We start from the raw sequence: 14,513 nt of genomic DNA, 5'->3' as shown, positions 1-14,513 counted from the left end.
ATGACCTAACTAGATATGCATCTATAGTAAGCTCACGCCAAATATAATGATATAGACATTGAAAGGATGGAAACAGATATTTTATGCAAGATTAATAAAACAAAAGGAAGAACGGCTATGTCAGTATCAGATAAAGTAGGATTTAAAGCAACCTATGTGACCAAAGACATAATATATAATCATGAAAGGATTGTTCCACTCGAAAGCCATAACAAATCTAAGTGTGTGTGTACCAAACAACAGATCTACAAAATATGTGAGGAAAAAGGTGATAGGAGAAATAGACAAAATAAATAAATAAATAAATAAATGCAGTTTGAGACTCCAGCATCTCTAAACAACTGACACAACTAGACCAAAAATCGGCAAGAATAGAGAACTTTCCAACAGCACCAACCAAAAGAACGTAACTGATATTTATAGAACCTAACTGACATTTATAGGACTTTTGCCACAGGAAGAGGATGCCAGCATGCATTCAAATATTCTTTACATGTACCCAATGAACATATGCCAAGACAGATTATCTGCTGAGTCATAAAGCAAACTTCAATAAATTTTTAAAAACTGAACTCATACATAGTGTAGCCTCTGACCAAAATGGAATGAAACTGAAAGTCGATTAAAAGAAAGATATTAGGAAAATATCCAAGTAGTTGGAAATTAAACAACACATACCTAAATAATTCATGGGCCAAAGAAGAAGTCTCAAGAAAAAAAAAAAATCAAAGAGTGCACTAAAAGAAAATTAAATGTAGCATATTAAAATATTTGAGACACAGTTAAAGCAGTTAAGAGAAGACTTTATAAAATGAAGTCTTCCCCCTCAAAAGAAATTAGAAAAAGTAAAATAAGCATAAAGTAAGAAGAGGGAAGGAAATAATAAAAAGCAACAATAAAATAAATTGAAAACAGAGAAAATCAAAAAGAAGTGGTTCTTTGAAAAGATATATAAAATTGACAAAGTTTCAGCAAAGAAAAGGGGCAAATTCTCAAATTACCAATATCAGGAATGAAATAGGGGAGTCACCATAGGCCAAGCAAACATCAAAGGGATAATAAAGGAATTCTACAAACTCTACACACATAAATTTGACAACTTTGAAAAGAAGGACCAATTCCTACTATATACACAGAAAGACAGATTATAACTCTCCTAATATAAAACAGATCATTTAGCCCCATCACTTTTAAGAAAATTGAATTCATAATTTCAAACCTCACAAAAATCTCCAAGTTCAAATGATGTCATTAGACAATTCTACCCACTATTACCAGTTCTACATAATCTTTTCCAACATATAGAAGGGAAGACTTCCCAGTTTGTTTAATTGATACAAAAACTAGATAAAGGCAGGAAATTATACCAATCCCCCTCTTGAGTATAGATATAAAAATCCTTAACAAAATCTTAGCAGATAACATTCTGCAAAACATTAAAAAAAAAAAAAAGATACCAAGACCAATTGAGTATCCTTACATTCCACGATATAAGGTCGTTTCAATATTCAAAAATCAATGTAATCAGTCACATGGACGGACAACAGAGAAAAGCCACATGAAAATACCAGGTGAGGGCCTCCCTGGTGTCTCAGGGGTTAAAGTCTCTGCACTATTTCAAGCAAACTATCCACAACCACTGCAACACAAGTTCGATCCCCAGTCAGGGAGCTGACCCACATAGCATAGACCTCTCCTGTCTCACCCACTGCTCCCTCAGCAGTGCATTTTAGTTAATCTGCCTATTCTACTCCCCTCTCTGTCTCTGGTGAATCTTCTCATCCCCTACACCTCTGGCCTACACCCAAGTTCTTCTATGCATAAATAAATAAATAAATAAATAAATAAATAAATAAATAAATAAATAAATAAATAAATAAATAAATAAATAAAACTTAGGCCCTCCCTGGTGGCAGAGCGGGTTAAAGTACAGCACTAAAAAGCTAAAGCCACTTCAGCATGAGTTCGATCCCTGCCCCAGACGTGACCCATATGGCGGGCATGGCAGACCTCTCCTGACCCGCGCACTGCTCTCCTCAGCAGTGTACTTTGTCGATCTGCCTGTTCAACTCCCCACTCTGTCTCTGGTGGATTCTCTCACTGCCCCTGCACCTCTGGCCTGTACCCCAGTTCTGTATACATAAATAAATAAATCTTGTTAAAAAAACAACTAAACAATCAATTCTCCTGTGACCCAGTGATTGAGCTCCTGGAAACTTATGTCAGAGACATGAAGATGTATCTACACAAAAATATGTACAAAAATTTTGTAGTAAATATATTCATAATAGCCCCAGACTTGAATAATCTATTGATAGATGTCCTTCATTGAGTGTCCTACCTTGGAATACTACTCAGCAATGAAAAGGAACAATCGAGAGACATGACCTAGATTCATCTCCATAGAACTATGCCGAGTGGGAAAAAAGCCAATCCTAACAACCTCCATACTGTATGATTTCATTTGCATAATATTTTTGAAATGACGAAATGATAGAAACCAAAGTAGACTGGTTGCTGCCACAGGTGATGGAAGTAGACGGAAAGTTATAACTAGAAATGATAACATGAGGGATCCTCATGGAGATGAGAATGTTCTGTATGTTGACTGTCCATCTCCTGGTTGTGATATCATATATAGTTTCACATGATGCTACATTATGGAAAACTGGGTTCAGGGGACGTGGGGTCTTTATTATTTCTTATAAGAAGTGCATAAGAATTTATAATGACCACAAAATGAAAGTTTTCTTTTTAAAAACTCAAGTCATGCAAAAGTCAATTTCATTTTCATAGGTTTGCAAGTTCAACCGAGTCAGGCCAGATGGTGGCCTCACTCAGTCAGGTGTGGGTGGGGGTGTAGGCTGGGTGCTTCTGAGTCGAATGTCAACCTTGACTCTGCTCCATTCATCTTTCATATCCAGCCCTGGACATCCTCTCGGGGCTACCACAGAGATGCAGAAAGCAAGCTCTTTCCAGGATGGACAAACCTCCTGGAAACCTGCTTCCCTCAAGGCTTTTTAAACACAGTGACCACTGAAGCAGTCAGATAACTAAACCTGGATCAAGGGACAGGGTAGATTATTCGTTCTACCTGTGATGGTGGCACTGCAGAGCACAGGCATGGGCACCAGAAACAGGGAAGAGCCCACTACTGGGCTCTACCACCTCATCCTCGGCCACCACCCCCGACCCTCACTGCTGTTCTCCTTCTCCTAGGCACCCTGGAGCTACTCGTTGATTCAAGGAGCACCCCATGGGATCGAGGTGTCCCTGCACCAAAGACAGGGCACAAGGAAGAGAATGCATGCCTACAAACTTCCTCCACTGAGCACAGCTGCCTCCAGAATGACCACAGCTGTCTGGCTCCACCTTCCAGCCCCACTCAAACTGTCTGCCTTCGGCTGCACCATCTCTGATTATCTTCTCATCCCTTTGATCTTCTAGAATCCCCTTTCTTTTCGAGCACTGATTTTATAAGAATTCACTGAGATGGTCCTGTAGGCTGCCAGTTCATCTGATATGGGCGGATCATAGCAATGGTTAAGCGGCTCCATCACGGGGCTGTGACAGGACATGATGCCACTCCGCTCCGTGTCTTTCCTCTTCCTGATGCTGTGAGTGGATGTAATGAGTTTTTCTTTAAATAGGGAGATAAGAGGCTCTCCTGACCGCAGAGGGTTAAGGAAATCCCAGCATTCCATGACGGAACTCTGAAGACATTTTCTCGTAGAAACACTGCTCTATGACACTGTGATTGTGCTCCAGACACTGTTATTACTCCCAAAGATTCTCTAATTCTGGCACTCTAATCCTACAAGTTCAATGGGCCCTCCCGGGCTAGCCTGGCAAAAACCACCACCATGAAGAACACTGTCAATAGGAGAAAAGGTGCGTTGTAAACAAATCCCTTCCAAGTGAGCTTTTGAACAGGAATCTATGCTTGAGTTTGGTGTTGCCTAGAACATAATGTGAGGGGAAAGACTTTGGAGATAAAAAGTTAGCAGGCTGCTTCTTAGTCTTAGATTCTAGATCTAAATCTGAAGCTAGACAAATCTAGTCTTAGGAACTATTGTCCTGACCTCTTCCTGAGCAAGAAGCTAAGGAATATGGCCATATACAGAGATACCAGGGTCAAGAGTGGGAGGCTATGTTGTAAAGAGATCTAGTTAGACACTGGGGGAGTGGACCCACACAGTCAGTCAGTACTTGGTATGCAGGGGCTAGGAGACGTCTGGAGAAGAAGCCTCCAGATAGGATCCTGAGAACCATCCCACAGTGTACCTACTTGTTGGGCAGGAGGTGGGAAAATCAAGGTTTTAACCAGAAGCTTCTAGAGGTATGTCTGGGATGCAGGAAAACAGCTACTACCATAATTTGAAAGTGAAATGCAAGGGCCAGAAGAAACACAAAAGTTGTAGCTACAAGGGAAGCATCTAGAAGACACCAATTCAAGGTCTTCATGGCAGTTCCTGGCAAGATTTGAATAACACCAACACCTGGACTAAAGCGAGGGTTGCTGAACACTTGGGGTATTTCGCTGCAGTAGACTCCACATAGAGCTGAACTTCTGAGCTCACGGGTGAATGCTGAGCAGCTGAGAAAAGTGAAGGAAGGGGGAGAGGAGGTGGGGGAGAGATGACCTTTGCAGGCAGAGTCTCCTTTGCACGTTGGATGAGCAAGAGCCAAGAAGACACCTGAGTGAGACCCAGGTTCACCTGGGGTCACTGTGTCTGCAACTACAGAGTCCCCTAAAAGGCACCAAGACCTTTCATGGTGCTGAAATGCAGGTAACAATCAGGGAACTTCAGGGGGTGTGCACATTCCTCTCTGCCACCCCCACAGTGCCAGCAGCCTCTGAGTGAGTGTCCTCCTCACGGAAGCTCACTGCTCAGGAGACACCGTCCCTAGTGAGTAACTGTCAAGTGAAGGATCCTCTCCAGACAGCCAGGGCATATCTGGCCTCTGGTGGCTTCTAGTTTCTGGCCCTTATTCTGTTCTCTGGAGTTCAGTAGCTACATCTAACCCTTCCTCCCCATGAGAATCACTTCCACTCCTCTATATCTCTCTTCAGGCTTCCCTGGTGGTGCAAGGGGTCTCAGCTCTAGGAAGCCATCACCAGCCACTGCAGCACAAGTTCGATCCCTGGCCAGGGAGGTGACCCACAGGGTGCAGCAGACCTTTCCTGTTTCGCCCACTGCTCCCTTCAGCAGTGTATTTCAGTAGATCTTCCTGTTCTGCTCCCCATTCTGTCTCTGGTGAATCCTCTCACCCCCTGCACCTCTGACCTAAACCTCTACCTGTATATGCATACATAAATAAATCTTTAAAAAAAATCTCTCTCCGCAGGTAAATAGTCCTCATTTCAAAACCTTCATAACCAAAGTCACCGATTATTGCAAGGCGGCCTAAGGTATGCAGAACACTATACTTATGCTAAGTGGAATCCTAAAGAGAGTAAATTGTCTCCTTGCTCTTCAGCCAAGTCCAGTGAGGACAGAGCCATGGATGGAGGACTTCAATACAAACAAGGCTGACAAGTACTGTAATCAATGTTCAAAGCTTACTGTGGTGTAGCTACGGGGCAAGAGTATATCGGTTCAGTCGGGGCATCTGGAAAGGCTTCCGAGCAGAAAGGGGGTTCCAAGTGGAGTTCGCGAGAAGCAAACTGGGACAAGGAGGCAGGTGGTGAGCGGACAGAACCCAGGATGTGGGCTTAAGGACCTTGGTGCTGCATTCCCTGTTTGACCGTCAGCATATTTAATAATGAAAGCCCTGCAGCAGTTATCTCGAGAGCCCCAGGAGCGAGACACAAAAGGGTATAGGAGCCTCAATATTCCAACTTAGGCAAGAGTCCAAGAGGTGAAGCTCTGCCCACCTCAAGGGAGGGGTGTGTGTGTTTGCTGGCAAGCTGGACTAGACAGAAGGAGGGTAATTCCTTCAAGATTCTGCCTGCCATGCTGTTAGAGCCCATGACGGCATTCTGGAGATGTCATTTGGGCCACTGGTTCTGGTTAGAGTGGTGGTGATTTGCAGCAGAGACACTAGTTCTGAGCGATAACACTGAGCCAGACACTAGGAGCATCCTCGATATTTACATCTACATCCCACTGGACCCTTACACAGCCTGCGAGGTCTGCACAAGTGTATCATTCCCGTGTTACAGAGGAGAAGCACAGAGATTAAACAACTTGCCCAAGTCCACAGAGCTAGTTTTAGGACTTAGGGAAGCTGGCTTCCTTGCTTTACTTTCTCAATCAAACACACGCACACAAGCATAGGACTATGCACAGCTCTTCTGGCACATTCTGGAGCCGGGGGTGAAAGCACATAAGTGGTTCTGCATTCCCACAAACCCAGCCTACAACAACAAGGCAGTTCCAGCCCCCACGCTGATGATTCACACTGTGCTGGCATCACCTAAAGCCCTCCAGACACTTCTGACATCAGCTGCTATGAAGCCAGGTCAGCTGGTTAGTCCTAAATGTTGGCTTTTCTATTGAGCTCTATCACATTCTAGGTTTTTGCTCATCGTCTCACCTTAGAATAAATTTGAAGCAAGTTATCCGATGTTTATCTGTCCCAGCTCAGTAATAACATAAGAGCTAAGTGGTATGGGCGCATTAACTCCATGCCCAGCATTCTGCTAAGTGTTTTCCATGTAGTATCATACACAGTTCAGTTTTTTATGGAATCTGCTGGTGATAATGATTTGAAAGAATAAGAATGCAAAGCTAGTGAAGTTATGCAATTGGCCCAAGACCTGGCCAGGAAGTGACAGACCCAAGGAGAGACCCACAATTGTTTGTGGAGTCCCAGCCACAGGGTCTTACTCCACATCATCTATAAACTTGCCATTAAGCCCACCTCAAAAAATACTGAACAGCATCAAGAGTACAGCTCAGAGGTAAATTATATACCTCCAGGCATGCAGGCACCAAGTTTTTCCTGTAGTCATAAACAGAGATTGAGGCGTTTTTATAGAATACCGAGGGTCAGAGAAATTGAATGATTTGCCCGAGCTCATATAACCTAAAAGTAGATAGGAAAGTACATAATCCACAGAGATCACGGCCCTTCACTCCATCCGCGCACACCTGGAGCGTAAGTGAGAAATCATCCTCGGAGTTCGGCAAGCATAGTGTCAGCCGGATGACAATTCTCTTGCTTGTTCACACATCTATTGAGACCCTCATCAAAAGTCCTGCTGCAGTGAATTTGCACTTCATCAAACTTGCCCCCTGATCCCGGGAAGACAGACTTGTCTGTCCTCACTGACTCTCAGTGAACACACAAAGCTCCCCATCCTAACAGGCCATAAATTAGCCATCTCGCAATCCAGGGGAGGCTTTTGGAGCCTGCTAACCTAAGCATGAGGTTCTTGAACACTTGCCAAATCCCTGAAAACTGTGTAAGTCCTCCCCCTCCTCGGCACCCCAGCAGTGGCCCTGGGCCTCCCTACCTGAGACTGATTTAAAGCTCTAAACACCAGTCCTCTCCTCTTTATCAGAAGCTGCATCTTCTTCCAGTCACTTCCCATTGAGACTGCTTTCCTAGTTAGAGAAGAGAGAAGACAAATTAGATCCATGTGCTCCTGTCTTCTTTCTGCCTTGTATTGCTGTCAATGAATCTGAAAAGTCCTTTCTCTTATCATTAACATTTTCCAGAACCTCAGCTCAGTCTGCTATTCCAGGCCTAGTCCCCTCATCTGCATTTGCTTTTCTGTCATACCCCACATTAACATAATGAAGGATAAAAATCATATGATCATCTCAATAAGAAAAACATGACAAAATTCAATAATGTATCTTCATGGCAAAAAGTCTGAACAAATTGGATATAGAAGGAACATATCTCAACATAATAGAAACCATATATGACAAGCCACAGCTAACATCATAGTCACCAGCTAAAAGCTTTTCCTTTAAAGGAACAAAGCAAGGATGCCCACTTGTGCCTTTTTGTTTGTTTGTTGAAATATTTATTTATTTATACATACAGAACTGGGGTACAGGCGAGAGGTGCAGGGGCAGTGGGAGGATTCACCAGAGACAGAGTGGGCAGCAGAATAGGCAGATCAATGAAGCACACTACTGAGGGGAGCAGCAGGCAGGTCAGGAGAGGTCTGTCGCGCCATGTGGGTCAAGTCCAGGGCTGGGGATCAAACTTGCACTGAAGCAGCTGCAGCTGGCATGCAGTGCTGCACTTAAACCCATTGCACCACCAGGGAGGCCCCAATGCCATTTTTTAATCCAACATGATACTGGACAGCATAGATAGAGCAATTAGACAAGAAAAAGAAATTAAAATTATCAAAAAGAGAAGTAAAACTATTTGCAGATAATATGTTACAGTTAGACAATCTTAAAAATTCTACCATTATTAGGCCTAATAAATGAATTCAGTAAAGTTGCAGGATATAAAATCAACATATATAAATCAGTTGTATTTCTAGACTAAGAGTAATCAATCAGAAAAATAAATCAAGGAAACAATCCTACTCACATTAGCATCAAAAATAATAAAATATTTATTGATGAATAAATTTGGAAATAAGCTAATAATAGAATACTTAGGGATAAATGTTGCCAAAGAGGCAAAAGAAATATATACTGAAAACTTAAAACCACTGATGAAAGAAATTGAAAAAGAAAGATACTCAAATTGATGGATTGGAAAAATTAATATTGTTAAAAAGTCTATACTGTTCAAAACCATCTACTGATTCAACTCATTCCTATCAAATTCCAGTGACATTTTTCACAGAGACAGAATGAATTATCATGAAACTTACATGGTTCCAGAAAAGACCCCAAATAGTCAAAGCATTCTTATGAAACATAATGAAACATTATGAAAACATAATGTTTTCTGATTTAAACTGTATTACAAAGCAATAGTGATTGAAACAGGACAACTTTCCCATTTGTTCAAACTCAGAGATCACTGCTGTCTATACATTGAGGGCCTCAAGACATCAGGGTAGTTAAAACTTCATTCTAACTGCTTTTGAGTTTTTTGATCAGGGGCTGATTTCATTTCCCTGTAAATACCTTTTTGTCAATGGAAGACTTTTAGAGGTTGTTGATTTCATTTCCTTGCAGGCACATGGATTTTCCTGCAGGACTTCTTCACAGAACAGAGCCAGCCAGATCTGACTCCAGTCTGTGCAGGGACTTTGAACTTCTTTCCAGCCTGTCAGACAATGGAGAGGATCCCAAACTGCAATTTCAGTTCTCAGTCCCTCATTTTAGTCCTAATCAACCTCATTTGCAATTTTGACTATTGAGTTCTGTTACAGCACCAGCTTTTAGTTTTTAAAGAGTGATTTATTTATGCATACAAGAACTGGAGTACAGGCCAGAGGTGTGGTGGGGGGGTGTGAGAGAATTTGCCAGACACCAAGTAGCGACCCCTCCGAGCACTGCTGAGGGGAACAGTGGGCAGGTCGGGAGAGGTCTGCTGCACCATGTGGGCCAACTCCCCCTACCTCCCCAGTTCCCCCCAGCCCCCTCCCCATTCCACTCCTCCCCCAGCCAGGAATCAAACTCGCACTGCAGTGGCATCACCTCACAGTTCTGTGCTTTAACCCATTGTACCACCAAGGAGGGCCCTGTAATACCATCTTCTTGTCCAGCTGTCCACTTACCAAACTGGTAGCTGAATTTTCTAACTTCTTGATTAGTGGTCGGCGCCTTATGACCCTAAGTGTCAGTTGCCTTAAGGTTTAGAACAGCATGCTTAGATCCTGCATTGTAATAAATCATAATTTATGACAATGTCACTGCTCAGGCATCTTGTTAGCAACTGCTCCTCTCATCCTCGTATCCTACTTTTCCTTAGCCAATGTCAATTTCCTGATGCGTTTTTTTTATTATTTGTTTGTTTGTTTTTGCATAGAAGAACTGGGGTGTAGACCAGAGGTGCAGGGGGTGAGAGGATTCACCGGAGACAGAGTGGGGAGCAGAACAGGTGGACTGACTGAAATAATACACTGCTGGGGGTATCAGCTGAGATGGGAGAGGTCTGCTGTGCCATGGGGGTCAGGTCCCTGACCAGGGACCGAACTCAGGCAGTAGCTATGATAGCACTGAGACTTACCCCAGGTCACCAGGAGGCCCTTCTGATACCTTTTTTTAAATAGCAACATGTATCTAAGAGTCAACTCCATACTGTGCGGTTATTTAATAGGATCCCTCCATTAAGGGCGCAGTTCTCTTGATGGTGGCCTTGCAGTAAACATAGCACCCGTGGGTAAGTCGTGGCTCTGCTGGTCTTCCTCTGTGAGCAGACTGGCATCATAGGCATTGCCCACTGAGAATGAGCCTTTAATATCTTAGCTCACACCCTACTATAGTGAGACATATTTTCTTTTAATCATTAAGTTCATACCATCCTTCATCAAGACAAATAAGTCTTCTAGTGACAATTTCAAATGGGGAAGATTTGTGTCTGATGAAGTCCTGGACCTCAGGTTAAGCGCTACCAGTGGAAGGACAAAGAAGCGCTTAGATTTGGGGAACTGATTGCACTGTTTGCCACAAGTCCAGAGGACGGATGATGATCACCGCTGATTCCACCCCAAGTTTACAGAGTTCCCTGAGGAGCTTCCCTGTGGGGTGAGTCCTACGTCACTACGGAGGGAACAGCCCACATTGGAACTGGTGCTGGTAGCTCCTTGCTGACTGTCCCCTTCTTCATGGGTCGCTTCCACCCAAGGGGGAAGCCTACAAATTGTGACAAGCCCACATTAGAGCCCTAAGAGGGAGGCATGTAGATAAACTCTATTTGCCAGGCTTCAAAAGGTTCCGTTAGTAGAGGGAAAACACCACTTGAGCTGTGAAGAAGCTTCCTTGGATTGTGTTCAGGACAGATGAGAATGTATCCTTTGTGCCGCTGTGCTAACTTTCCAAAATTGCCTTTCCCAAAACACCATTTTCTCTGGGGACCCGTGAGTTCAGTCATGTATATACTGTAAACATGGGATTCATCTCCTGAAGGAAGACCTGAACATTGCTTCTGTGCAATCCGTAAATTCCTCAGGGGGTCACCCCCTTTGCGATCCTCCTCTTTGCTTTTTCAGTGGCAGCCTTGAAAATTAAACCAGCCTGTGTAAGGCTGGCAGGGGAAAGAAAACACGTTCAGGTCAAGGCAGCAGTGGCTGGTGTGAGGTTGCTGCTCGAGTGGCCTGATTTGCTGATCTGTTTTCTTTTGCTTCTAAGGTGTCTGCCCTGGAATGCCCATGCTTTCTGCACTGCCAGCTCTTTAGAGAGCAGAATCAGAATCGCCTGTAACAGTGCGGCTCCTTGTTCCCCACTTTTCGCAGACTGACATGAGGTGAGACGTCCTCTGTGTTCCCAGGACCTTCCAAAGCCATGTGCCGCCACAGAGGCTTATCACCATCCCTGTGGCTATTTGCAGTTTGCCCTTTTGCCCAAAGGCAGGCCCTTGTCAGCACAAGCAGCTTGGAACCACAGGGAGGCAGGTGCTCTCAGGAGGGAACTGCACAGCCACCGCGTGCCCAGGCTGGAAACTTCCGGTAGGTCCCTGCAGATGTGACCAGTCTGTAAACAATACACAGGTGCATTGGTCATGGGCGTTAGCGCAGGTGATCTGAGGCTAGTGAGTCTGTTTCCTTTGTCTAGTTGCTGGATTCAACCTGTTGCTTCTAAGGAAGGTGAGATTATGAGAGAAGGCAATTTCCTAAGAGGTTCCTTGTCTGGCAGAATAATTTTGCTCTCTCCTGAGAGCAGAGCATGAACAAGTCACCGTGTCCCTTGCTGCAGCTGACAGCAAGGCAGCTGCAGCCACAGCCCCCCACCAGGCAGGGCGCCTCCTTGCTGAGTTAAAGACCAGAGGTGCGGGGCATGAGAGGCTTCACCAGAGACAGAGTGGGGAGCGGAACAGGCAGATGGACGAAGCACACTGCTGAGGGGAGCAGCGGGTGGGTCAGGAGAGGTCTGCCGCACCATGTGGGTCACCTCCCTGGCCGGGGTTGAACTTAGGCCACAGTGGCTGGTGGTGGCTTCATAGCACTGAGACTTTAACCCTGGCACCAGGGAGGACCTGAAGCTGTTCTTAAGCCTCATGAGTAAACAGGAAGAAAGGCAATTCCTACCCGGAATGTTCTGATGCTGCTGCTTGGCTTAAGCCTCCTTGAAGTTCCTCATTGCTTCCATGTGCTCTGAGTCCCACAGAAAGGTTCTGGTGGTTCTTACTTTAGAAGCATATAGAAGGTGAGTCCAAGACTCAAGATTGGTGGATCCTGTTTCTGCAGCCAACTCCAGAAATCCTCCAAAGTGCTCTTTAGTGCTTCTGAGCATTGGGGAATTCAGAATTGCTTTGATTCCACTTGGATCTATTGTGCGTGCCTGTTCTGAAATGTATGTGTCCTGGTTATTTAATTTGCATCAGGAAAACTGTCATTTTTCTTTGTAAACCCTGTGATCCTTCAATGCTTGCTGCTGGAAAAGCTATCCTGTATCCTGTTGAGAGTGTGTTTGGGATTTAGAACAAAGAAATAATTTATCTGTATTGGATCAAGTGTGATTGTTAAGGAAACTTAAGGTCATCGAGGTCAATTTTTAAGATTTGTGAGAAGTAGGCTTGGGTAGACCCCTGGAGCATCACAGTCCATGGCAACTGTTGTCTTTCCCAAGGGACGTTGAATAGATATTAGTTAAATAAATATTGATCATCGAGATGAACTGGTAGATTAGAGAAAACACCAGGCAGTCCAGTTTCCAAAAATGGGTGTTGTCTCCTGGAACACGAAATAGCCATGTATGTGCTTAGGGAACCACAGGGCCTCATGGTATGACTATGCATTTATTGCTCTAAAACTGTGGACAAATCTCCACCCCTTTCCCTTGGGTTTATGTACTGGGAAGACTGGCATGTTGCAGGGCCTTGTTTAGGATAGAAGGCATAGGCCCATTTTCTAGATAAGATTTAGAAAATTGTATCAGTGTTTTTATTCCTTCCATGGCTTCTGCCCTTAGCAGATATTATAAAATATTTGGCATTTGGGGCCCTCCCTGGTGGCACAAGAAGTTAAAGTGCAGCACTATGAAGCTGTCCACAGTCTCTGCAGCATGAGTTCCATCCCGGGCCAGGGAGGTGACGCACATGGAGCAGCAGACCTCTCCTGACCCACCTGCTGCTCCCCTCAGCAGTGTATTTCAGTAGATCGGCCTGTTCTGCTCCTTACTCTGTCTCTGGTGAATCCTCTCACCCACCACACCACAGGCCTGTAACCCACTTCTGTGAGCATAAATAAGAAAGTCTTCAAAAATAGTAATAAAATAAAATGTTCATTGGTTTTACTGAATGAACTTCCCTGTGTCTGTGAATGTGGAAGTCTGACATTCATGAGAAACTTGCTTGAGACATTCCTTATTGTTAGGGATAATTCTTTGAGTTGAAATAATTATTTTATGGGTGATCAGAGCTGGTGGAGAGCTCTGTTCACTCTAACTAGGTCTCCTGCTTTTCAGAAAATGACATATGGCTTTCATGTTTCTCCAAAGTCTCTTCCTGTTAGGTGCATACATGCATTATTTATTAGGAGGAAAAGAATGTTTTCCATCAATTTCTCCAAGTTGAAAATCAACAGGAACAGACTTAGATACTTTAATTGTACCATCGGTATATTGTGTTACCCTGAGGGAGAATATCCTTAAGTCAGTCAGGGTTTAGAGGTGAAACCGTATCTCCAGGGTCTATCAAAATTGTCATAGAAATTTTCTGAGTTGTTCCTCTTTCTCTTTGGAGAAATGAATAGACTTCCTCAGAATCCCTGGAGAACTTCCATTCTTGTTTGTTTTTGTATCCTAATGTCTTCCACCTACCTACCAGCCCTATGCAAAGGTCTGTCTCCTTCTGCAATCCTTTCTCTGATACTCTGGGGGCGCAGCGGGTGGGGGGTTAGTTGGTTTGCTTGTTTTCAATGGAAACCGAATCCTGACTTTAGTTAGTAGTAGTCTTATTGGCCCTTCATAAGATGGCATCCTTGCCTTGGTCTGCTTACTTAGTTGCTTCAGCTCTAAATTCATCATTTTTGTATCTCTCTCCCGCTCCTTGTTCTTGTGGGGTGATCTGCCCTCGTCACTCAGACGAGGTGGGCAGAGTGGAAAGAGCCAGCTGATGTTGCTTGACCAGTATAGTCAGGTCTTCATATAGTGTCTCGAAAAATGTTGAATTGAGAAAGGGCAGATTAGATCTCCAAAGCATTTTCTGAAGATTATGTAAATGTCTTCTCAAAGCTTTCATGGAAACTCTAGCATTGATTCATCAGCTCTGTATCTGCAGTTTTGCATTCTCATCTAATCTGTAATCTTAAAATATCTGCACTGGCTTTCGAAATTCCTGTTCTAATTCCCTGTTTCCCTGTTTCCTGCCCCGTGCTGTCTAATGTCACTCATGAGCTCTTCCCATCCAGCTTTTTTTTTTTTTTAAAGATTTATTTATTTATGCATACAGAACTGGGGCACAGGCCAGAGGTGCAGGGGCTG

The sequence above is a fragment of the Condylura cristata genome, unplaced genomic scaffold, assembly GCF_000260355.1.
Source record: "Condylura cristata isolate star-nosed mole 26May11 unplaced genomic scaffold, ConCri1.0 scaffold00036, whole genome shotgun sequence".
Taxonomy (NCBI): domain Eukaryota; kingdom Metazoa; phylum Chordata; class Mammalia; order Eulipotyphla; family Talpidae; genus Condylura; species Condylura cristata.
Note: the sequence above shows the minus strand (reverse complement) of the source record.